The sequence below is a fragment of the Balaenoptera borealis genome (genome assembly GCF_965194805.1).
Source record: "Balaenoptera borealis genome assembly, chromosome: 3".
NCBI lineage: Eukaryota > Metazoa > Chordata > Mammalia > Artiodactyla > Balaenopteridae > Balaenoptera > Balaenoptera borealis.
Genome location: NC_138866.1, coordinates 111,185,148 through 111,209,150, shown reverse-complemented (window position 1 = coordinate 111,209,150; position 24,003 = coordinate 111,185,148). Strand labels below are relative to the sequence as shown.

At 44.1% G+C, this 24,003-nt stretch overlaps 1 long non-coding RNA gene across 3 annotated transcripts in view; it reads left to right on the top strand.

Annotated features, from left to right (window-relative positions):
• Positions 1-224: 224 nt before the first annotated feature.
• The window catches only part of LOC309624846, a 33,970-nt gene continuing 10,191 nt past the window's right edge, over positions 225-24,003 (top strand). For all 3 annotated transcript variants that reach the window (XR_014242144.1, XR_014242145.1, XR_014242146.1), the window contains exon 1: positions 225-23,971. This is a non-coding gene — a long non-coding RNA (uncharacterized lncRNA). The remainder of the gene's footprint in view (positions 23,972-24,003) is intronic.

Here is a 24,003-nt window from a genome sequence, read left to right as displayed (position 1 = left end):
CTCACTGCTCCCTGCCCTCTCTCCCTATCTCTCTGACTTGACCATATACTCCAGACTCCAAAATCCTCTCTGCCCTTCCTCTGTGGTTTTGACAAGCTGTTAGGATTTCTTTTCTCCCTGGATTCTGTGCACAGATAATCTCATCCATTATGTGTTGATTTTTATGAGTAACCCTGTCTTGAAGTTTTGAGAATAATTTACTTTACCTTCAAACGTACTGACCTTTTTAAAAAACAACAACTCCAATTCATAGTTGTATGTGTTCTCCACTCAGTGTCTACCTCTCTGAAATTCATCCAAAGAATGTTCCATGAGAACCTCTTTATGTGCCAGGCACTGGGTTAAGGGTCCCGGGATACGATAGTGAGCAGTTGTGCCCCTCCTCTCACGGAGCCTAGAGACCAGTAGGGAAGATGGAGCTTAATCAAATAATCACACTCATGAATATGTAATTTTAAATGGAGGTAATTATTCTTAAGAAGCATGGTTAATGAAAACTTAAAGAGACCTGCCCAAGACAGGGCGGTTTCATGGGAAACTTCCCTAGGAAATGCCATTTGAACTGTGATCATTGGGTGAGTGGAGCGGAAAGGTTGGGGGAAGCGGGGAGGTTAATGCAGCTGCGGGCAGAGAGGGATGGACCGGGGAGAAGGGTCAAGATGAGGCAGAGGCAGGCAGGGGCCAAGGGAAGGGTTTTGAGTTTTAGCCTAATAAGAGCAAAAGGTTTTTAGCAAGGGGAGGGTGACACAGTCAGGCTGGGGTGCTGCCATTGTTCTGGTTAGCGCATGGAGAATGGAGATTTTGTGGGGAGGAGAGGGCAGAACTGGAGCAGAGACAGCAGTGAGGAGGCTCTCAGGGTAACAGGGGCCAGACATGAAGGTGACTTGGCTAGCGTGGTGGCAGTGGAGGAGAGAAGGGGCTGGTTCCTTGGAGGTAAAACCCATCAGGGCATGGTGAATGTTTAACAGGGGCGGCAAAAGAGTGGAAGATTTCAGTGATGAAACCAAGCTTAGAGGCTTACATAAACTCCTATTAACTGAATTCGTGTTTACATTCAATTGCAATCAAACACTTTTAAAAAGACCGAAATGCTCGCTCTGGTGTATTTTATGACAGGCCTAACGAGAACAGCTGCATTCAGTGTGAGAGGGTTGCCCATCCTTATGAACCCCAGAAATGACCACAGTGGTGGCTTCTGGAAGAAGATGACCTACCCAAGTTCAGGTCCTTGGGAGGACAACATGGTTGACGATTTTACCATCAGAATCCCTCTAACAGGCTTCGTAGTAGGGGGAGAGGCTGTCTCTAAAACCAAACCACCAGCCAGAGTGGGCTGACCTTAGACTGAGAGACTTACAGTAAATGAGAGGATTCTGGGAATTCAACCCCAAGAATGTTGGCCTCCTTCCCCACTTGTGACTGTCTTTTGAACTTTAGGGTTTGGCAGTCATTCAAACCAAATAACTCTGGGGTGCAAAAGCAACGGAGTCCAAAACAATCTCTGGCTCATTGTTTCAGCTTAGATGTCTTTATTGGGCAGGTCTCTGAATCCTTGCCCTTTTCTCTTCTCAGTTACAACAGATTCTCTGGTCTAATGAGAATCTGCATGAACATATTTTTCTCGATATGCTTTTCTATAACAAGGCATTTGGTTGCTTCACTGGGACAGAATTTCTAAGATTTCAAACTTGAGTCTCTGGTCCTAAGTATCCTGGTGGCACCACTTGGATGTTCCTAATTAAAATCACTTGTTAAAGTGAGTGGGCTCTTTTGGAACATCCTGTCAGATTCTGCTACTCAAGGGTCAGAGACCTGGCCTCCCAGCTCAGCAGAGGGGCAGTGAGGAGAGAAGTGTGTATCCTGGGACGATCCCTGAAGGCTCCCAAGCAGGAAGCATGGCCAGTGAACTCCGAACTGGGCCACTACATTCAATTACACATTACAAAAGGGGAAGGAATGAGGAAAACAAATGAATGCTTAATAACGATTGCATACAAGGCACATCTAACTCCGAAATCTCATAGTTGAGATCTATGTACACCTGAGCCCTGACCGTCATCAAACCCCTACTTCATTATTAACATCTGTGATTCTCAACCTGCCCTTTACATCATGGAGGTAGAGGTGTGGGAGATGAGGGTTTCAACAAACAAATGTCTTTGGTAATGATCTCAATCATTGCCGCATGATAGGTGAGTCACCCAGCTCACTCCATTTGTACCTTACCTGATCCTATAAGGCAAGCTATGGCCACTTCAGTTCTGTTCTGTCATCTGTTCTACCTGTCCAGCACATTCTTCCCCCCAACAAGGCACTCACCTGTGTTTCCTGTTGGAACCCAGTCCCTATTCCCTGTCAACGACCTGCTTGGTCAGTGCCTACACCTCCCACTGGGGATTGTGAGCAGCTACTTAGATCCTCATAGGCAATCTATGAAGTAGGAACTAATGTGTTCCCCATTTTACACTTGGAGAAATTAATGCCCAGAAAGGTTAAGTGCTCCGTATAAGACCACCCAGCTCTGGATTTTACTGCTTTTGATTCCATCATCCAAAGAGTCCATTATTCTAATTTCAGCTGTTAAAAGAGCAAAAATTATTACCCACTTACTTGGATGGTGAGGATTAAAGAGATACAGATGCAAATTTAGTGAGACTAGTATAAATAAGACGAGTCATTGGGAGCCACTGAATAAATTGTGGGTATATTACCCCCAAGTGTTTTGTATTAATTCTGGCTGCTATGACAACATACTGTAGTGACTTAAACAATAGAAATTTATTTACTCACAGTTTTGGAAGTTGGAAGTCTGAGATCACGGTGCCAGCAAGGTCGGGTTCAGGTGAGACCCTCTTCTTGGCTAGATCACACGGTGGACCTCATGTTTCTCTTATAACTATACCAATCCTATAGTATCAGGGCCCCACCCTATGACCTCAGGTAACCTTAATTAACTCCTAATGGGTTCTATCTCCAAATACAGTCACATTAGGGATTAGAGCTTCACTTTAGAAATTTGGGGGGGACACAAGTCAGTCTATAACATGTTTCTAGAGAAATCACTAAATCTTGAAAAGAACACAAGTGTCATCTTTTTATTTGCACATTCCTTCCCAATAAATCATTTCTCTGCTCAGTCTCCTTTCCTGAGGTAGGGAGGAGGGAGGGGCACCTTTTACCCTCAGGCTCCAGGAAAGCTTATGCAAACAGACTTTAATTGTTCCTTTCAAAGGTTTTTCCTGCCCTTAGGTTGGTTATTCACACAAATGTCTCAGGGATTCGCAGAGAAAGCTCCCCCAATTCTAAGAATCTGGCTTCTACCTTGGATTCAACGCTCATGTTGAATCCGGCCAATCTTTCCATCTTAAGGAAAGGGAAACACTAACGGGGGAGCTTTTCTTATCCCCAGAGCCATTTTACACTCGAAGTAAAGAGGATGCTGGAAAACAATCCCAAGTGCAGGCCTGAAGGCTCATCCCAGTGACCGCAATGGCCTCCAGAAGCATACTCCACTGTGTGAGTTCAAAGGGTTAGCTTCTCTCAGGAGAGATCAGAACTTCCCAGCTTTGGCCTAAGAGGCTTTTCTTATCAAGTTGTTAGAAGTTGTTAGAATCTGGGCTCACTGAGAAAAAAATCTTAAGAGGCCCTTAATCTAATACTTTCTAGAAGCTTAAAGTGCAGCTATGTCAGCAGGGCCCTCCTGTGAAAGGAAAGTTAGAACATTTTAGATCGTCAGGGACTTGAGTCACAGTTAGGTCAATCACAGTTAGGAATTTTCTAGAACGAGCTGGGCAGTTTCTCAGAGATCTGCACCATCAGGATGGGGTGAAGGGTGAGAACCTGTAGCAAGGAAGCCCCGTGGTCCGTCCACTTCAGGGCATCCACTTTGGCTTCAGTTGGCAGACCAGAGGGTAAATCTCATCTCTGTTGCTCACCACTCTGTTACCAAGCTACCCTGTTTGACCCTCATTTTCCTCAGCACAACCCTGAGTGGGAGTGCTTCCTTAAATTTTTTTGAGGGGCCTCCTTAATTTTGGACCCTAGGTGCCTCACTCCCCTCACCCTCGTTCTGCTCTGGATACTAATATCTGAATCACAGGGATTTGTGAAGATGAAATTACATGTGTGCAAAGTGCCTGGCACAGGTGTGCATTCACTAAATGTTATGTTTTCTTTCTTGTCCTCCTTCTTAAAATATCATTTTAGGAGGGACCATCCCCTTACCTATCACCTTACATCTGAATAATGATAACCAACATTTATTTAGCTCTTAGGTGCTGAGCATTGCGTTAACAATAATGATCATCTATTGTGTTTTTTCTATATGTCAGGTGCTTTACGTGCATTATTCTCAATAATACACTCAATAAGCTTATGAGGTAGAGGTTATTATCACCTCCAGTTTACAGATGAGGAATCTGAAGTGAGAGATTAAATAATTTGTTTAAGGTCTATCGCTAGTGAAGGATAGAACTTTGGCTCCGGGACCAGGCCCAAGAACAAAATTAGAGACTAAGACTGTTCTTGAAAGGGGAGAGAGAAGAATGAAAGAGTGAAATGCTTTCTTAACCTTCTTTGGCAAAAACAGTTGCACCTTTACCTCCCAAGTGAATCCCTGTATTATGCTGTGGGATAGGTAGACATACTCTTATTTTACAGAGGAGCTCAGAGGGGTGAAATTTCTAGTGTAGGGGCACCTAAAATTTCTCAGCAGGTGGCTACGTGTCCATGTGTGTTTTCCACTGATGACAATGGTATTTTCAGGTCTGTGAGTTCATGAATATTGTACCCGTCTCAACCACAGTCAAGTGCTGATTTTCTGCTCATACTTATCTTTCTTGGGTCAGGAATTCTTCATGGTGGCATAGATTCAGGTATGTATTATTCTGGATTTGTGGCTCTGTATGTATTTAATATGTTTTGTTTTTACAGCTGTGTAACAGTTATAAGCATAAGCAGTTTATACATAATTCCATGTTAGTATATATTTAAGTAGCATTCAAATAAAATTAATTTTAGTAAGTCTAGAGGGCTACAAGATATTTCCCTTTAAATGTTCAAAACCACAAACCCCAAATAATTAAGAATGACATTATTTAAAGATGTTTTGCTAAACAAGTGATTTGCCACTAGTAACGTGATAATGATGCTGATGGTGAAACTTGAGGTTGCCAAAGGATAATTTTGAAAGAAGTTAAAATTGTGACTCATGCAAATATAAAATGAATGTGTGTCAAAGATTTTACTGAATTTATCAATTAATGAGGGAAACAGGAAGATATAAAGACCGGTGTAGAAAGTGTTTGAGAAATTACGTACTTCTCAGTAATTTAGTAAAGGAATATTAGGATACAATTGCTGGGTTACATTCAAAACTGGTTAATGTCCTATAAGGCAATAGATTAAAACCTTTGGAGTTACCTTTTCTACTGAGCAAAAATAATTTCTACTAGGCAAAAATCTATAAGCTAACAAATAATTTCTCTAAGTCTGGGAACTTTAATAAACAATGACTCAAATTAAGTACTTACCCTAGTTCAGTGGTTCTAAATTTGGTCCATGAGACCCCTCAGTAATCCTGGAGAAGCTTTCAGGGGTTCTGCATTCAAAAATATTTTCTTCTTCTTCTCTTCTTCTTTCTCCTCCTCCTCCTCCTTCTTCTTCTTCTTCATCATCATCATCATCATCATCATAATACTAAGACATTATCTTTTTCACTGGGTTAACACTTGTATTGATGGTGCAAAAGAAATGGTGGGTAGAACTGCTGTCACTTTCACACAAATCAAGGCAGTGGCACCAAATAGAACTAGTAGCCCCTGTATTCTTCATCACCATGCACTCATGGGGAAAAAAAAAAAAAAGCTTGTTTCACTTAAGAATGTCCTTGATGAAGCTGTAAAAATTACTTCCATTAAATCTTGACCGTTGAGTATAAATCTTTTTAATATTCGGTGTGGTAAAATGGAAAATATACATGAGACATTCAAAATGCATCATGAATTCCTGAATTTTAATGTAACCAAATTTTGAAAAGTTCATCAATGTGGTTCTAGATTCTACCTTGCAATTGATGTTTAAGAAACTACCATTTGTCAAATTTTAGTGCAATATCCAAGAAGAACACCCATAGTTATCTGAAACGTCTATTAAAATACTCTTCCTTTTTTCCAACAACGTGTATGTGTGAGGTCACATTTTCTTCAAATGTGTCAATGTCCGGGAGGGGGAAATTTCCGCCCCCGCCCCTCTTGATTTTTGTGGCTGGACTAATAATAAAGTCGACACAAATTAAGAGGAACTTCCCTGGTGGTGCAGTGATTAAGAATCCACCTGCCAATGCAGCGGACATGGGTTCGCGCCCTGGTCCGGGAAGATCCCACATACCGCAGAGCAACTAAGCCCGTGCGCCACAACTACTGAGCCTGCGCTCTAGAGCCCGCCAGACACAACTACTGAGCCCAAGTGCCACAACTACTGAAGCCCGCGCGCCTAGAGCCCGTGCTCCGCAACAAGAGAAGCCACCGCAATGAGAAGCCCGCGCACCGCAATGAAGAGTAGCCCCTGCTCGCCGCAACTAGAGAAAGCCCGTGCGCAGCAATGAAGACCCAACGTGGCCATAAATAAATAAATAAATTTATTTTTAAAAAAAAGATTAAGAGGAGAAAAAGAAACAAATTTTAATTCATGCGCACAGAGGTCTCATAAAATGGGAACAAAGAGGTGGTCAAAGCAGGCAGCTTTTATACTTTTTAGACAAAGAGACAATATATTTGTGAGGAATTGACAGGACAAAGAAACTTAGCTTTTGGGTGCTCAATTAGTAAAGAATCTCAACAGAATTTGGGCTTGGGGTAGTAAATTAAAGAAACAACAAGGTTTGTTTATACAGGCTTCTCAGCCCCAATTCCCTGTCTGGTGATAAGGGTGTCCTTCTACCTCCAGATGAAGGGAATACACCTTTCACAGGAGAGATTTATTTCCTGCTTTCAGGGAAGCAGAAAAGAGTGTCCTTCTTGCACTGGCCATTTCCTAATTCAAAATAATCAATATGCCATTGTGGCATAATTTGGGGCGGCCCGCCCTGATCCCAACATAAACCAAAACAATATATCAAAATGCGTTGAATACATAAGCAGACACAAGAATTTAGCTTTTATTTAGCCAGACATCAAATGGATTTGCAAAAGTGTAAAATAATGCTACTCTTCTCACTAAAGTTTTGTTTTGCAAAATATATTTTCATTAAAAATGTTAGCTATGTTAATATATAATGGGTTTATTATTGTCATTTAAAAATGAATTAGTAAATAAATGTCTCAGTTTTAGTTTCTAATACATAAATATTGATAGATACAACCCACACAAACAAAAGCTCCTTGGGATTCTCGATAATTTTAAAGATGTAAATAGATCCTGAAACCAAAAAGATCATCTTTGGGCGGGCTGTCATCCCTGTATGACACCTTTGTTGTATATCTTTTCTTGACAGGGTTCTTCTGTATTTGGCATGCCTATACCCCAGGGGCTGGGTGATAACTCTGTGTACCCACCAGTTTTCTGGTTGAATGACTGGGTGAGTGATCGTCATACAGTGTTTTGTGATGTCCTTTGGTCTCTACTTGTTTACATATTAAATCTATATCTATTCTTTTTTCCTCTAGTTCTGACAATTCAAATAGCATTACTTGGTCCCAATCCTATCTAGACACAGTGCCCATGTAGAAGCTGAAACTGTGTTATGGTACTCAGTGGCTATACAGATGACCCAGAATCTGCAAACATTAATCTTATTTCAAATAGGCATCAAGTGAAAAGATAAAATGTGGAAGTACTTACAGAGCACTCATGGATGCCTGAGGGTGAGTCTGCAGGTCCCAGGTGGAGAAGCCCGACAGCGGCCCAGAGTCACTGGAAATCCTGCTGTTCTTACCACATATTGTGTGGTTACTGAGGAGCTTCTTAAGAGCGGTACCTAAATACCGTCTTAAGAGTTATTCTTCTTATTTCTATGTTTCGGGGGCTCAGTCTGAAATGTCTTCTTCTCAGCTTCCTTCATCACTGAAAAACCAAAGACCTAAGTCCAGGTCCACCATTAGTTCTTCCTCTCAAAGTCTCCATCAGGCCCTTCGTAAGCCTTGTCTCCCTCTCACAGACGTCTCCTTGCTCTGCGTGCAGAGGTCCTGAGTCATCTGCCTTCAGCTGTCCCACACTCTGCCTTAACCACCTTGCCATTAGGTTCTCCAACAGGGCACTGTGTGCTTCTCCCAGGTTCTGGAAACACTCGTGTCTCACAAGACAAATCCAGGCAGCAGATAGTATCTTCATTTAGTACTCTGTCCAAAAACCAAGAAGGTGAGAGAGCGAGTTGGTACCCAACCTCCCTTTTACAGGATGAGAACAGCCAGACCTGCCCCTGGAACCCACATCACAGCCAGGCCTGTAATGTGTAGTAGAGTGGATAGTCCTGAAATCGTTTACAGGTACTTACCGGAACCCAGCCATTGAGAGTTTCAGGTTTTGTTTTGTTTTGTTTTTCTTTATTATTTTTATTTATTTTTGGCTATGTTGTGTCTTCGTTTCTGTGTGAGGGCTTTCTCTAGTTGCGGCAAGCGGGGGCCACTCTTCATTGCGGTGCGCGGGCCTCTCACTATCGCGGCCTCTCTTGTTGCGGAGCACAGGCTCCAGTCGCGCAGGCTCAGTAGTTGTGGCTCACGGGCCCAGTTGCTCCGCGGCATGTGGGATCTTCCCAGACCAGGGCTCGAACCCGTGTCCCCTGCATTGGCAGGCAGATTCTCAACCACTGCGCCACCAGGGAAGCCCGAGAGTTTCAGTTTTGCTGAACTTTTAAGCCAGCAATACAAATTGCAAATATTCTAGAAGGACTATTAGACTGGCAACATGAAAGTTAATTGGAATCCACTGCTAGCGTCTAGAACTAGTCAGAAGGAAGGTTCAGGCAAACAGAATCTGGTGTGATGCTTTTAGCTGCTGAGACGGAGCCAGGCCTCTTAGCTTTGCTCTTTGGGTCAGTTCCCGAGGGAACCTGAGTGGAAAAAGCTCCCTCTAGTTTTCTCAGTTTTACGTTGCCCATTTGCTAGATGCCTTGCCTGAAAGAAGTGATGTGAAACTTGTGAACCAGAATCTTGGAAATGACTCTGGCAGTCTCAGATGGGAGAGACACTTTCAATTATGAAAGCTTTTTCTCCTAAAAAAAAAAAAAAAAAAAAAATCAGATGTCCTTTTCAGTATTTCACATTCTGGTTCAGATACTCAATAAAATGCACAAAAAATGACTTGAGACTTAATTTTGATAATTTCAAAATCAGTAGCAAAATATAAAGGGAAATGCTTTACTATGTAAAAAATTTTTTAATTGTTAAAAATGTTAATGTAAGCAGAGGTTGATTTTAGACATTTGGGGATGCTTAATTGTTCCCCATCCTGGCTTGTCCTTTACATAGCTAACTTTTTTTCTGGTAAGAAGGTAGACTGGGGGCTTCCCTGGTGGTGCAGTGGTTAAGAATCCGCCTGCCAATGTAGGGGACATGGGTTCAAGCCCCTGGTCCGGGAAGATCCCACATGCCGCGGAGCAACTAAGCCCGTGTGCCACAACTACAGAGCCTCTGCTCTAGAGCCCATGAGCCACAACTACTGAAGCCCGTGAGCCTAGAGCCCATGCTCAGCAATGAGAAGCCCGCGCACCGCAACGAAGAGTAGCCCCTGCTCGCCACAACTAGAGAAAGTCCACGCACAGCAACGAAGACCCAACGCAGCCAAAAATAAATAAATACATAAATTTTAAAAATTTTTTAAAAAGAAAAAAAAAGAGAAAGTAGACTGTGGGACTTTCCTGGTGGTCCAGTGGTTAAGAATCCGCCCCACAATGCAGGGATGTGGGTTCAATCACTTGTTGGGGAACTAAGATCCCATATGCCACGGGGCAACTAAGCCCACGTGCTCTAGATCCTGCGTGTCACAACTATAGAGCCCGTGTGCCGCAACTACTGAGCCCACACACCACAACTAGAGAGAAGCCTGCGGGCCGCAATGAAAGATCCTGCATGCTGCAATGAAGATCCTGCGTGCTGCAACTAAGACCCAATGCAGCCAAATAAATAAATAAATATATATATATATTAAAAAGAAGGTAGATTGTAGAGGGAAAAAATCTTATTTCATCTTAAAAGCAATTGTATGAAGCAGATATTATGGTTGTCTTTGTTTTACAGATAAGACACAGATTCAAATAAGCAAGGTCTTGCCCCCAGGTTGCATGGCTCAGAAGCATCTCTGCACTCTCTTATTGGAGCCCTTCTACTTCTGCTAAGGGCTTACCCTTCCTGCATTTGAAATTGAGCAAAGGTTGAAATTCTCTTACCCAGGCCACAGAAGGGGTCTGGGGAAGACAGTGGTGAAGATCTTGATGTTGGGGAGAAGCCCTTGGTTGGAAAATGTGTGAACAGCAGGTGGCAGCAGTGTCCTTGGAGTTTGTGGTTGTCCCCTACAGTCCTTGGAAAGCAAGGTCAACAGGCACCAATTAAGGTGCTGATCCTAATGCCTGACCTCTGATCTCTGACCTGCCTCCCACCCCTCATCTACCTCCTGCTGAGCCCGGTGGACTGTCTGATGTCTAGTAGGGTGCTTCCCTTTCTCTCCCTGAGGAACTCAAAGGGGAGATCAGGAAAGATGACCCAGAAGTCATTTACAATGGAAACGCTCCCACTGAGATCATCAATATCATGTACAGTTGTGTGAGCTTGGCATGTTACCCTCTCTGTTCCTTGATATGCTTTTCTGTAAAATGAGGATAATAATGGCCACCTGCCTTGAAGGCTCATTGAGCTGATGGAAGGAACATAATTTACACAGAGCCTTAGGACAGCACAGTGAATACAACACATGCTCCTCATTCATATTATTCTTTATAGAGGGCTGTATCATTGCAGTGGGCTTTCATACATCAACATCTCACTCCATCCTTCCACCATATTTTGAGATGCAGATATCACACATTTAACAGAGAAGGGCTCTTAGGTTGAGCCAGAGGAAGTAATATTAGCATGAGATGAGGAAGCCAGATTCCTCGGGGATGTGGGACCACATGCAAGTTACTTAATGCTTTGGAGCCTCAGTTTCTTTTTCTGTAAAATGGTGATAATATTACCTATCTTGGGTGTTGGTTGTGAGGACTAAATAAAACAACATATACGAAGCCCTCTGGTATAGTTCCTCTTATGTAGTTACAATTAAAATCATGAAAAGGATGTCTTAAAACATACAGAAAAGTGTTGCAATAAAATTCACATTTTAAGTCAAGACAAGAAAAATTTAAACATAAAACTTTTTCTCTGCCCTTTGGCTTCCTCTCTCCCCTCTAGTGTGCATTGCGTCTGATGTGTTAACCAGACTTCCCCAACAGCGGAGATACCTGCTCAACCATAAAGATCAATTTTTCTCCTTCTGGTGCCAGCTATGTAACTCCTTAGAAGATAACATTCCTTTCTCAATCCTGTAAGGGGTCACGATGACCCACCACTCACCTTGTGTGTGCAGACATCTTTGGTGAACTTTATGTACCACGTCAGTATATCATCCCTTAATGCAGAACAGACTGGTTAGAATACCTGGGGAGATACTGGGCCACAGCTAATGGAAGTTCTCAGCTTAAATACTTACTTATGATCTTATTAATGTTACCAGCTATATTGCTTGTATTTTGTCTATTTTACAAGATTATTTCTTGCATTATCAAATATGTGACTGAGCCTCAGATAAAATTAATGATGATTAGGTGACTTGAAATGATTGGCCAAATATATAGTTTTATATGATCAAGGATTGTAATGGTGTATCTCTATATGGGAAGAAGCAACAAGAGGGAACCATTTCCTGGACCATAACAGACTCTGGGCTACTGTTCACAGGGCCTGGTCCAGTAATAGCACATTAAGTGGCCTATCAATGAAATCCTCACCTAACCTGGGAATGAGCATTTCTAGCACCGTGGGACAAATTGGTCACCAAATGCCTCCCAAACCTTGGTTGAAATTAAGACCAAAAGGGAAGTGATTGTAAAATAAAGAATGTTGCCCACCATCTAGTTCTACAAGAATCAAGTCATTAGCTACTGCAGTTGCTGACGTACAGTACACCCGAGAAAGGAGTTCAGAGTGAAGATCTGGAATGAGGCACTCTGTACTCTGGGAAATCTGGCAGAACAGGCCTTTAGATAGTTAGATATTTTAAGGAAAAATTTTTTATGACCTGGATTCTTGCATCTTCCCATACTTAGAAAAGTACTACAATCATCAACTAAGCTGTCTGTTTCTTGTGACTAGCAGCAACCTTCTACTGAGATGTGTGCTTGATTGCACATACCCTCTTCCCCAGAATCACTTTACTGACCTCTCCCCTTACCTCTTCAGAGCAGTTTCTCAGAGTAGCTGGCTGTCTCCTGGGCTATAGTCCTCAGCTTGGCTCGAATAAAATTTTCCCTTTCTTTCTTAGATTGACCATTGATTAATTCTTTTTATTGACAAAAGTTATAAGGAAGGCAAGTAAAGTTACTCACGATCCCACCACCCAGAAATAACCCCGTTATTATCATGATGTGTTTTTTCTTCCCCCAGTGTTTGTACATAAAATGGCTGAGATCACATCACATATGTACAAGTAAGCTGTCCCTAATAAAGTGGCAGAGCTGGGCTGACACCCCGGGCAGGCTGGGTCCAGGTCCAGGCCTTCCTACGTAGCCATTTCCCTGCACTGCCCCTATAAAGTTCAAGCGTATATCATTTCAAGAAACTGACAAAAAAATATTTAAATGTTTCAAGTTTGAAAATAAAGCACGTAAAGAAACCAGAGGTAGACAAAATAGTCCTATCGTATAGTTAAAGGCTGGAATTTTGCCTGGAAAAGTAGTATTTCATGTGGAAAAAATGTTAATTTCTACTATGTCTGTGTAGCCAATATTTTAATTGTTAAAACATTACTGTTCAACTAGAGAAAGCCCTCGCACAGAAACGAAGACCCAACACAGCCAAAAAAAAAAAAAAAAAAAAAAAAAACCCAAAGGAAAGGGAACTCTCCTTTAAAAAAAAAACAAAACATTACTGTTCAAGCTCATAAAATGAGTAAATTTGGTAAAACTAGTAAACTAGTCAGTTAACAAAGTGATTAAATTGACAAATGGAGTGAGTTGATTATGTTGCAGATGGGGTTTTAGGGGGGTGCTGACTTTTGGCAAATTGGCTTGCATTTATTGGAGATGGAGTATTGCTTAATATATATACTTGTTGAGTGAATAAATACATGAATAAATGAATTAGTGAATTTTGCCATAAAAGAAATAATCTTCCCCTCTAAAATTCAACGGCTGTACGTGACGTCTGCATTTTAAGAGACTTGAGGGTTGCCTGAGACAGAAATTCTGGTTTTGGGATCGCATGTACTCACTGCGTGCATACTCCTACTCCAAATACTCACTCATGGCCTAATGGGCGGCTTAGTGGGAGCCGGCGCTTCCTGTGGGCTCGGAGCTCAAGCCCACACACTGTGAGGTTGGAGTCAGAAGAATGAGGTTCCCATCTCGATCAGCTCATCCATTACTAGCCCCAGAACACTGGCCAGTCAGTTCACTCCCAAACTGTTTCCTCACCTGTAAAATGGGCATAATTCTGACACCTGCCCCACCTTGTTCCCGGCATCACAGGGCGCAGGGAAGTACTAGATGAATGTTAGTTCATGGCTGCGAAAACGATTAGACTTCAGGGTCTGAAGTGACCCTGGTGTGATGGAGGTAGCCCTGGGAAGGGGCGGGGTCTCCTTGGGGAAGGAGGGCCACTGCTCCCCTTTGCTCTTTGGCTGCTCCTTTCTGATCACTGACACCCATGATAGAGAGACACACAGACCCATTAAGCTGCCTTCCCCAGGTCACCTGCCATGAGGAGCAAACACCAGGGGCCTTACAGCCAGTGCCTCCTCACTGCTACTTCAGGGCTGAGGTCCTCTGCCCAGAACCACTGGTGGTGGGGTGATGGGGGGCCTGGGTTCTCCCATCGTTACCCCTGGGGCTCCTCAGGCTGGCCTCCCCCCTCTCTACCACTCACAGCTCTGCACCCAGCCTGCGAGGCTTCCAGTGGGGTATCTACTGGTCCCACCTTTGTGGCCTCACTGAAAGAAACATGCAGGCAAAGAAGCCTGGCTGCGGAGGGCTGGGGCAGGGAGAGAACACAGCTGGGTGTGATGAGAAAGGGCAATGGCACAACAGGAGCCCGGGAAAAAGACCAAGACAAAAAATGAGGGGGGAGAGAGAAGTCTGGAGAGCACTTTTAATTTCTCCTCCCTTTTCTCAAGTGTCAGAGTAAAATCATTAAGGGGGGAAAAAAGGGGAAGATGGCAATCAGTGTCGGCTTTTAGTGCTTGAGTGGGTGACAGTACATTCCAGCTGCCACCAGGGCACCTACCACCGCTAAGCGATGCTACACGTCAGCCAGTGCAGGCCAGAGGCCCCCCAGTGGCTCCTTGCCTCATACCCAGGTCTCCTGACATGTGTAGGCTCCCTGCCACCAGCCAAGTAGTAATTTATCACCTGCTCATTCTGGGTCACTTTCTCCTCCATGAGTTACTTTAGCCCTAGTGGAGACTTAATATAACAGTTCACTACACTTGTAAGGTGCTTCTTCCTTCCAGAGAGCTTTACGCTCCCTATATCTAAAAGCTCATCTATCTGGATAAAGAAGAGGTGATACACACACACACACACACACACACACACACACACACACACACACACACACACACAGAGGAATACTACTCAGCCATAAAAAAGAATGAAATGTTGCCATGTGCAGCAACATAGATGGACTTGGAGGGCATTATGCTCAGTGTCAGACAAAGAAAGACAAATACTGTATGATATCACTTATATGTGGAATCTAAAAAATACAATAAACGAATGAATATGACAGAAAAGAAGCAGATTCACAGATACAGATAACAAGCTACTGGTTACCAGTGTGGAGGAGGGGCATTAAAGGGATCGGGGAGTGAGAGGTACAAACTACTGGGTGTTAAGACAGGCTACAAGGATGTATTGTACAACATGGGGAATATGGCCAATATTTTGTAAATGGAGGGTAACCTTTCAAAATTGTATAAAAAATAAAAAATTTTAAAAATGATTAAAAAATGCATAACACATTGTATATAAAAGATAAAAAATAAAAATGCAATAAAAGCTTATACATCTGACTAGCCCTTCAGGGTTGAAAGGACTTGTGTACAGATGGACTCTGAATTGGAAGGCTCTGAGTTCACCTGATGCAGTTATTATCTGACATCAGCTGAGGCTCCCATCTCACTCCTCATAGATCTGGTTCAACTTGGCCTACACCCCAATTCCAGGGCCTATGACCAGGGCTGGTTTCAGACTGTAACAAGCCCCAGGGCCTTTTAATTATGGAGTCCACATTCCACATCATATCAAACACATTAGCGTATACCCACATTTCACATGAAATATAACATTTTTTGCTGTGGAAGAAATCAAAAGGGTTTTCTTAATTTTGCTTTTGAAATTATTTAGCTACCAGTTATTCACTGACTATATGACTGACTATGATTTGTGGGCTGTCATCACACACACACACAGGAAATTTTACAGAGTGAGAGAATCAAACCGTAGCTTTCTTTTCAAATGTAAATAATTTATAAACACTAAATTGAAAAATGAATGAAGGTGACATAATTTTATGTCTTATGGATGCTTCATTAAAATGTATTACTTTCAATTTTATACTTTCTGTGTTTTAGATCCATTAATTTTTTTTCTCATCTCACATGTTTTCACAGGCTTTTGAAAAAGCTGGTCTGCAAGAGGCCCTGTGCCAGCGGGGCCTGCTGGCCAGACGGCCCTGATTGCTGTTGCTAAAAGCTCTTCCCAAGACTCTGACCCGTCCCTCACCTCACTTCTGGCATCTTCTGATTCTTTGCTCTTGCGTATCTGCTCATGTTTCGGTTTCAGCTGGTATCAAAACTGGTCACAGAGCTCAGCTCCTTTGTTGTTTCCTACAAAATATCCAACCACACTGAACATTTCATGAAGTGGGAGATGTGACAAATTCTGAGGGCCGTGGAGAGAGGTCACTCAAGTCCCTCGCAGCTTCCTGCCATCTGGTCGGCGCTACCCTTTCCGCCCCGTGCCCACCCTCTCTCACCCCACATCCTCCAAGCTGCCTGTGCCAGCAGTGTGGCCACCCTGCCCAGGGCTGCTCTCCAGGGAGCCTAGGTCACACTGTCCCCTTCCCTTGTCTGCCTGCTTCTCTCTCAAACAGCAGACTTGCCAGGAATGCCTGCACTCTCCAGGTCCCTTGAATTTTCTGTCTCCTTTCACAAGCATTATCTGGTGCATCCATCCCCTGAGAGCACCTGGGCAGGAGCCCCTGCTGGCCACTTCCGGGATGGGGACCCCCATCTCTCAGGTCAAGGCTTTTGCTTGTCTTTTTCACCATTAGAAAGTAATTAGATCAATCTGAGCTCTGGCTTCATTGAAACTTTACTCCCGCTCATGGTCCTGCCTCTGGGTCCTCTGACCTTCAACACACCCCTGAAACAACATATCCCTGTCTCCACAGGACAACTGAGGAGTCAGGTGGCGAAGTCCCAACTGAGACCAAGGCCTCTCGACTCCCAGTCCTGGGCTTTCTCAGGGTCTCTTTCCCTTCGACTGCCTTTTATTACTCGGCTTTCTTCCGGGAAGAAATGCAGTGTACCGTGAATTTCCTTCAGCAAATACAGACTCTTTGCTTGTTTGAGCAAACAGGGCCACGGAGGTGGGATGGAGCAGAGGGTGAAGGGGTGGGCAGCAGGGCCGACTTCTCTGTTAAATCATGAGAGGTGCAGTGCCCAGGGCACATGACACTTCAGGAGGCCCATGAATGTGTTTTAATTTCTTTTAAAATCAGCAGAAAAAAAAGAATTTTTAGGTTGAAGAAAATGTTTTAATATATAATATTAATATATTTGTCTTCATACCAATGCAGACATAAAATAAAATTTAAACATTTTTTATGGAGGAAGGAGTCCATAAAAGTCAGAGTACCCAGGGTCCACAGCAGTTATAATGTGGTACTGGTGGGCAGGGGTCTCCTCACTGAACTTTACAAGTGAAGTCCCTTTAAAGGGGATGGTTGTGTTACTCGGGGGATGGAAAATTGGCACCTCCTGAGCTATGAGTGACTGTCACTTCCACCAGGTGAACCAGATGAACTAATTAAAAAGGCTGATTCTGTCATCTGGGTCAACATGGATTGGGTCCAACTGCCCAATCCTCTTGTAAAGCCATGGCCCACACTGTGGGGGAAGGCGGCTCAGCTTTCTCTGCCTGGGGGACATCTGTCTTCTCCCTTGGAGCCTTGCCTGGCCCGTCCTCAAACCAGCCACTCCCACTGGGCCCCTCCTCTCCTCCCTGAAGCTCATTAGCATTCTCAGCAGAAAAGTAGCAGAAAATGGTAAAAAAAAAAGAACTTGAACTTTGCACGTGCCAGTCCTGTGTTCCAATCCCAGCTCTACCACTTCCCAGCTCTGTGTGTTTTCTGAGCCTCAATTTTGTTTTCATTTAAAAAGGGGATAATATTACCTGTTCATATAGTTATTGCAAGCGCTGAATAAGAGAACCTGTGCAAAGTCCAAGGAACCAGTGGGAGCTTATGGTTGGCAGTCTGAGAGCAGAGTCTAGGGCACGTGTCTTGAAGCTGTATTTTTATACTTTCTGTAATATAAAGAAATACTGATAGCTGCATCAAAGATGGTGCTTCCTCTGTCTGGCATATAGTAGTTCCTCTCACTACTTTTTAATGACTTAGTCCCATCCATTAATAATCTGCCTTCATGGTTCTACCTGCCACCCACCTCCAAGCTAGGATGGTGGTATGTCCCAACTCCATGGGCACAGAAACTCCTGCACTCGGGACCCTACGGAACCTTGCCCTGTATCTCTTCATCTGGCTATTCATTCAAATCTTTTTTATTTTATTTTTTTGCCGTGCCACGCCATGCGGCTTGTGGGATCTTAGTTCCCCCACCAGGGATCGAACCCAGGACCCCCGGTTGTGAAAGCTCCGAGTCCTAACCACTGGACCACCAGGGAATTCCCTCATATCTTTATTATATCCTTTATAGTAAACTGGTAAACATAAGTAAATATTTTCCTGAGTTCTGTGAACCATTCTAGCAAATTTTTTAACCCAAGGAGGGGGTCAAGGAACTTCGATTTATAGCCAGTGGATAGTCAGAAGTAGGGGTGACAGCCTGGGACTTGGGCTTGGCACCTGGAGTGGGAACAGTCTTGTGGGACGGAGCCCTTAACCTGTGGGATCTAATGCTAACTCTAAGTACATAGTGCAGAACTGAACTGAATGGTAGGACACCCAGCTGGTGTCAGAGAATTGCTTGATGTGTGGAAAACCCATACATCTGGTGACAGAAGTGTTGTGTGGTATTTCTGGGATTTTATGATTCTTGGCAAAGGCAAAGTCTCTTCACCTCAGGAAAAGATTGGGGATTCTTGGTTTAAAGGTATTTCTTGACATATACCACATTACACTACGAAAACGGGAGATGGAAAAATTCACCGGGGGAGGCAGAGTGAAAGCCTGTAGCCTTCCATTATTAACTCTCCTCCATCCTGAAGGTGGACTTGACTTTCAAATTGCTCACCTGCAATCCGGAGGCTGGCTAGAAGGCTCCCATCCTGCCAGTGGCCTGTGAATTCTCATGCGGCAGTAAGGTGAGAAGGGAAAATGGAGCTCCAAGACTCACACTGCTGAGAGCAACAGAATATCTCCGGCAAATCCAGGAACACCCAGAATTCCAGAGAGCCAGGGGAAATCACAACTTTCAGGCTGGGATCAGACTTCATCAGCTTTCCCAACTGGGAGGTGATGTCACACTTGAAAATCTCTGTGCTGCCAACTCAGCCTAAGTTCACATTCCTTCAAGCCGACCAGCTGCAAAACCAAAAGTTTGCGGAGAGAGTCCATGTGGGGATATGGGGGCCAGAAGGACAACCTCACACTTACTGCTAACCGTGAGGGTGGTGTGGGGGACAAGGGGAGAAATACCAATTCTGGAATTCCTATCCTTGCCTGTTGCTGCCCACCCCTACTCCTTGCAGTATGGAAACCATTTAGCTGCAGACAGATGATTTCCCAGGCATATTGTTGGGAGTACCTGGAATAAATCACTTCCTCCTCCAGCCCTGAGATAACTGTCCCTCTCCTGTAGGAGCATAATTCAAGCAGTCTGCCTCCACGGAGCCGAGACTGAGATTAAGCATGGAGTGCACCAGCGCCGACGGCCTGAGCCCCAAGAATTATGAGCAGTGAAAAGACAAGATAAAGAGGAGGTGCCTCTGCGGTAACACAGTGCCTGCTTCAAACAAACCTGACTCCAGAACTCAGAGAGAGAATATTAACATCTCTCTACACCTAAATAATTATTTTAAGTAGAAATATAAAAAATATTTAAACCATGATTTCATTCATAAGATTTCTACTTACACATAACTTTCTGGGAATCTAGGTAGCTTCTAAAATGAGTGTTGCTTCCTCATTAAAATTAGGTTATATGTAGTGATTTTGTAAAAAATACTGGAACAAGCCAATAGGATAAGTGCTGGAGTACAAACAGCCTCTTCTGAGAGTAGGGAGTCAACAAACTTTTTCTGTAAAGGAGCCAAATAGTAAATATTTTAGACTTTGTGGACCCTAAGTTTCTGTCATAGCCACGCAGCTCCACTATTGTAGCACAAAACAGCCACAGACATCACAGAACTGAATGCATGTGACTGTGTCCCAGTAAAACTTTACTTATAAACCCTGACTTTGGAAATTTATATAGTTTTCATATATCATGAACTATTATTCTTCTTTTGAGCTTTTTTCAACCATTAAAAAATTTAAAAGCCATTCTTAGCGCTCAGGTTGTACAAAAACAGGCAGTGGCTTGAATAGGGCCCACAAGAGATAGCCTGCCTGGTTTACAAAATCCCCAAGGAAAAAATGCAATGAAGGCAAAGTTTTGTTTTTGGTTAATGTAATCCTTTCCCTATGGGCCTGTTATTTTAAAGTAAGACAGTGGGGGGAGGGTGTAAATTAGGAGTTTGAGATTAACAGATACAAACCACTAGGTATAAAATAGGTAAACAACAAGGTCCTACTGTACAGCACAGGGAACTATATTCAATATCCTGTGATAAACCATAATGGAAAAGAATATGAAAAAAGAATATATATATGTATAACTGAATTACTTTGCCATACAGCAGACACTAACACAACATTGTAAATCAACTATATCTCAATTAAAAAAAAAATTCCACTCCGGGGAAAAAAAGAACCACTCAGGGCTTCCTCTGGTGGTAAAGGTACCCCCTGCATCCCCACCCTGAACAAGACCAAACCTTCCCGCCTCCTCCACGAGAGCTGAAATCCCTTTAACCGGGGGCACGTTCTGGAAGACGGCATATCAAATTAAAAGCCACAATAAGGCTAAAAAAAATGAAAATAAAAATAAAGTAAGATAAGTGGGTAAGGAAAAGGAAAGTCAAAGGAACAAATTATCAACGCAGGAATTTCAAGAAGAACAAGGGAAATAGTTTGAAGAAGGCCCCTCATTTGCCGCCTTGTAAACAACTACTGACTTTATTACCTTCAGGGAGAATGAGTTTCACTTCTAGTAAATTCAACAGACTTCTATTGGTCTCTATTATATTCCAGGAGCACACTAAGTACAGAGATGATGAAAAACAGCCCCCTCCCTCTGATAGGGGAGAACGGCAATTAGATAAGGAAAGGTCCTTTCCATTGAGTGATAAGATTCAATCATTCATTGAACAAAACATTTACTGAGCACCTACTACTACATTCCAGGTCCTGGGTTAGGTGCCAGACATTCCAAGATAAATAGATTCTGAAGATGTTTATGGTAAGCACTGTCTTCCTCGCTTTCACTTTGTTATCTCTATTTTCTTGAGGGACAAACAGGGGCACAGAGGGTCAAGCTGGCTGTCCCAGATGGAACATCAAAGAGGGAAACCGAAGAGTGACTGGTGTCTGCCTTAGCAGGGCTGGACTAGGCAGAGGTGAGTGAGGCCTCCAGGGTGCAAAAGCCAAGGAGGCCGGGCTTCCCTGGTGGCGCAGTGGTTAAGAATCCACCTGCCAATGCAGGGGACATGGGTTCGAGCCCTGGTCCGGGAAGATCCCACATGCCGTGGAGCAACTAGGCCCGTGCGCTACAACTACTGAGCCTGCACTCTAGAGCCTGCGAGCCACAACTACTGAGCCCACGTGCTGCAACTACTGAAGCCCGTGCACCTAGAGCCCATGCTCTGCAACAAGAAAAGCCACTGCAATGAGAAGCCCGCTCGCCGCAACTAGAGAAAGCCCGCTTGCAGCAACGAAGACCCAACACAGCCGAAAGAGACAAAGGAATGAAGGAAGGAAGAAAGAAAGAAAATAATAAATTTAAAAGAAAAGAAAAAAAAAGCCAAGGAGGCCTTCACACGCAAGTACTTGCATGACCTCAAGAGTGGGCACCTCCTTGAATTTTGCACCCTAGCACTTGCCTCCCTGTAGCCCTGACTGGTGTCTTAGCTCCCTCAGTGCCTGCTGTGAGCCTGGGAGGGCTCGAGTTGGCACTTGTGAGTTTAGGTTACCTGAGACGCCCCAATTCCCTGGTGAGGAATTACTTCTTTCTCACTGTATCCGGTCTTGTGGAACTTCCCCAGGGCCTCCTCCCCCCCGAGTCCAGGCTGGTGTGGGCATCACATGCTCCCTTCTGGCCTGCGACTCCTGGGCTGAATGAGTTGGTTCCTGTTTCTTCCCACCACCTACAGTCTGAGTAATGCCAACATTCCAGTCCAAGTGACACCTCAGAGCCCTGCTACTCCAAGTGTGGTCCACGGACCAGCAGCACCGGCATTGCCCGGTGCTGGTGAGAAACGTAGAGCCTCAGGCCTGCCCCAGACCATAGTCCGAATCTGCATTTTGGCAAGGTGCCCAGGTGATTCTCGTGTGCCTGCAAGTGTGGGGAGCATTATCCCACACCTTGCATCCCCCCGCCCCTCCCGCCACGTATGGCCCTTGCTGCTGGCCTTGAGCTTCACAACACAGGGGCCTGGGAAAGGGAAATGCACCACTTGCTGAAACGCAAGGAGGCTCAGGGCTGGCCCTGCCCTTCCCAGATGGGCCTCCCTCCCTGAGGAGTCCTCAGACACACGCATCTGGTGTTTTGTTAATGGTTGACTCTAAAACGAAAGAAAAAAATTAGGCATTAATTTCAGAGAATGATGCCAGCACCACCCTTTGAACAAGGCTCTCTCCAGAGATGCCCCTTCCCTTTAAAAGTTTGGGGCAGTGGAGGCGGGAGACTCAGGAGGCTACTTCAAAGGGTAAAAGCACCCTACGAGACCCCTTGGTCTTGGGCTAGTATGGGATGGCAGTGGTTCTTTTTTAGACACAGACATCTGTTCTCCCTTCCTTTCAGAATGGGCCAGGAGTGGGGAAAGGGCATCAACAACCCCAATATTTACTGATAGCCTGCCACGCACCAGACCCGGGACATATTTTCTGTTTGATTCTTTCATGCAACCATAAAGGACAGGCTTAGACAGAGGAGGAAACAAATTCAGAGAGGCCAAAACAACTTGCCTCAAATCATCCATTTGTTACCTGGGAAGAACCAGGGACTGAACCCAGGTTTTGTCCATGTTGCAGACTCACCAAAACACGTGAAATGTTAACACATAACCGTGGTCGGCCTTTGCCCCGTATGAGAGAAGTGGTGGAGGTGATGATGGCTCTAGGCGTGCACGTGCGTGAACGTGTGTTGGGGGACAGTGGGCTGGGGTCCTCAGGAGAGTCAAGGGCAAGTGTACAAGTGAGAAGCTTGCAGAGGGGCCTAGCTCTTCGTGGTGGTGGGCCATGGCATCAATGACATATACAGTCAGCTTAAGACTTCACACATTTGTAATTTAAAATAAAATAAGTGGAACAACAAGGACCTGCTGTATAGCATAGGGAACTATTGTTTGTAATAACGTATATGGGAAAAGAATCTGAAAAAAATATATATGTATGTATAACTGAATCACTTTGCTGTACACTTGAAACACAAAATCAACTACATAAAAAAAAAAGAACGAAAAAAATAAGTGGAAGTAAGGATATTCAGATTTTTCCAATGATGATTTCATCAGTGCTTTTTTGGGGGGAAATATAAAATACTAAATTCTATCTTTTTTTCTCATTCTTTTGGCTCCCCTACTTTTGCTGATGTGCTCAGTACACAGCCCTGTAGGACCCAACTTAACACCAGTTCTGAGGCTAAGGAACCCTCGCCCAGCTGTGTGGAGGTGGTGGTGACACCCTCCACCTGCAAGACCAGTGGCGTGCAGAGTGGTTAGGGAGGAAGGGAGACTGCAAACTCTAGTGAGTCACTGCTCTAAGAATTTCTGGAGTGCCTGCTATCCCCATTCCTGGGCTCTGAGTCAAGAATGTAATTGAAGCCACAGGACAATGGAGCGTGAAAGGAAAGATGTTCCCTGGTGTCAGATACCCTGGCTAACCAGACCCAGAAGCACAGAGCAGGTGCTTGGCTTTTGTTCCTGGGTCCCTGTGCCCGGCCCCACAGTCCAAAGCCTCTCTAGACAAAAGCCACAGCTCCTGCCTCCTCTGCATATCCAGGATCTGCGCCGACTGAGAAGAGTCTGCTTCCTCCTCCCGACCCCTTGTTTCAAGGCTAGAGATAACAGAGACGGGAGCCACATCTCAACAGAGGAAACCAGGAAGCAGGACCTCCGATGCTAAGGATTTCACCAGAGGAGGATGAGGATTTTGTCATTGTCTGAAGAAAACCTTCAAGTGCCCTAAGTAACCTTCTGGCGTCTGGGAATAGGATCAACAACCAGGTGAACTGGGTTTTCATAGGGTCACTGAGAAG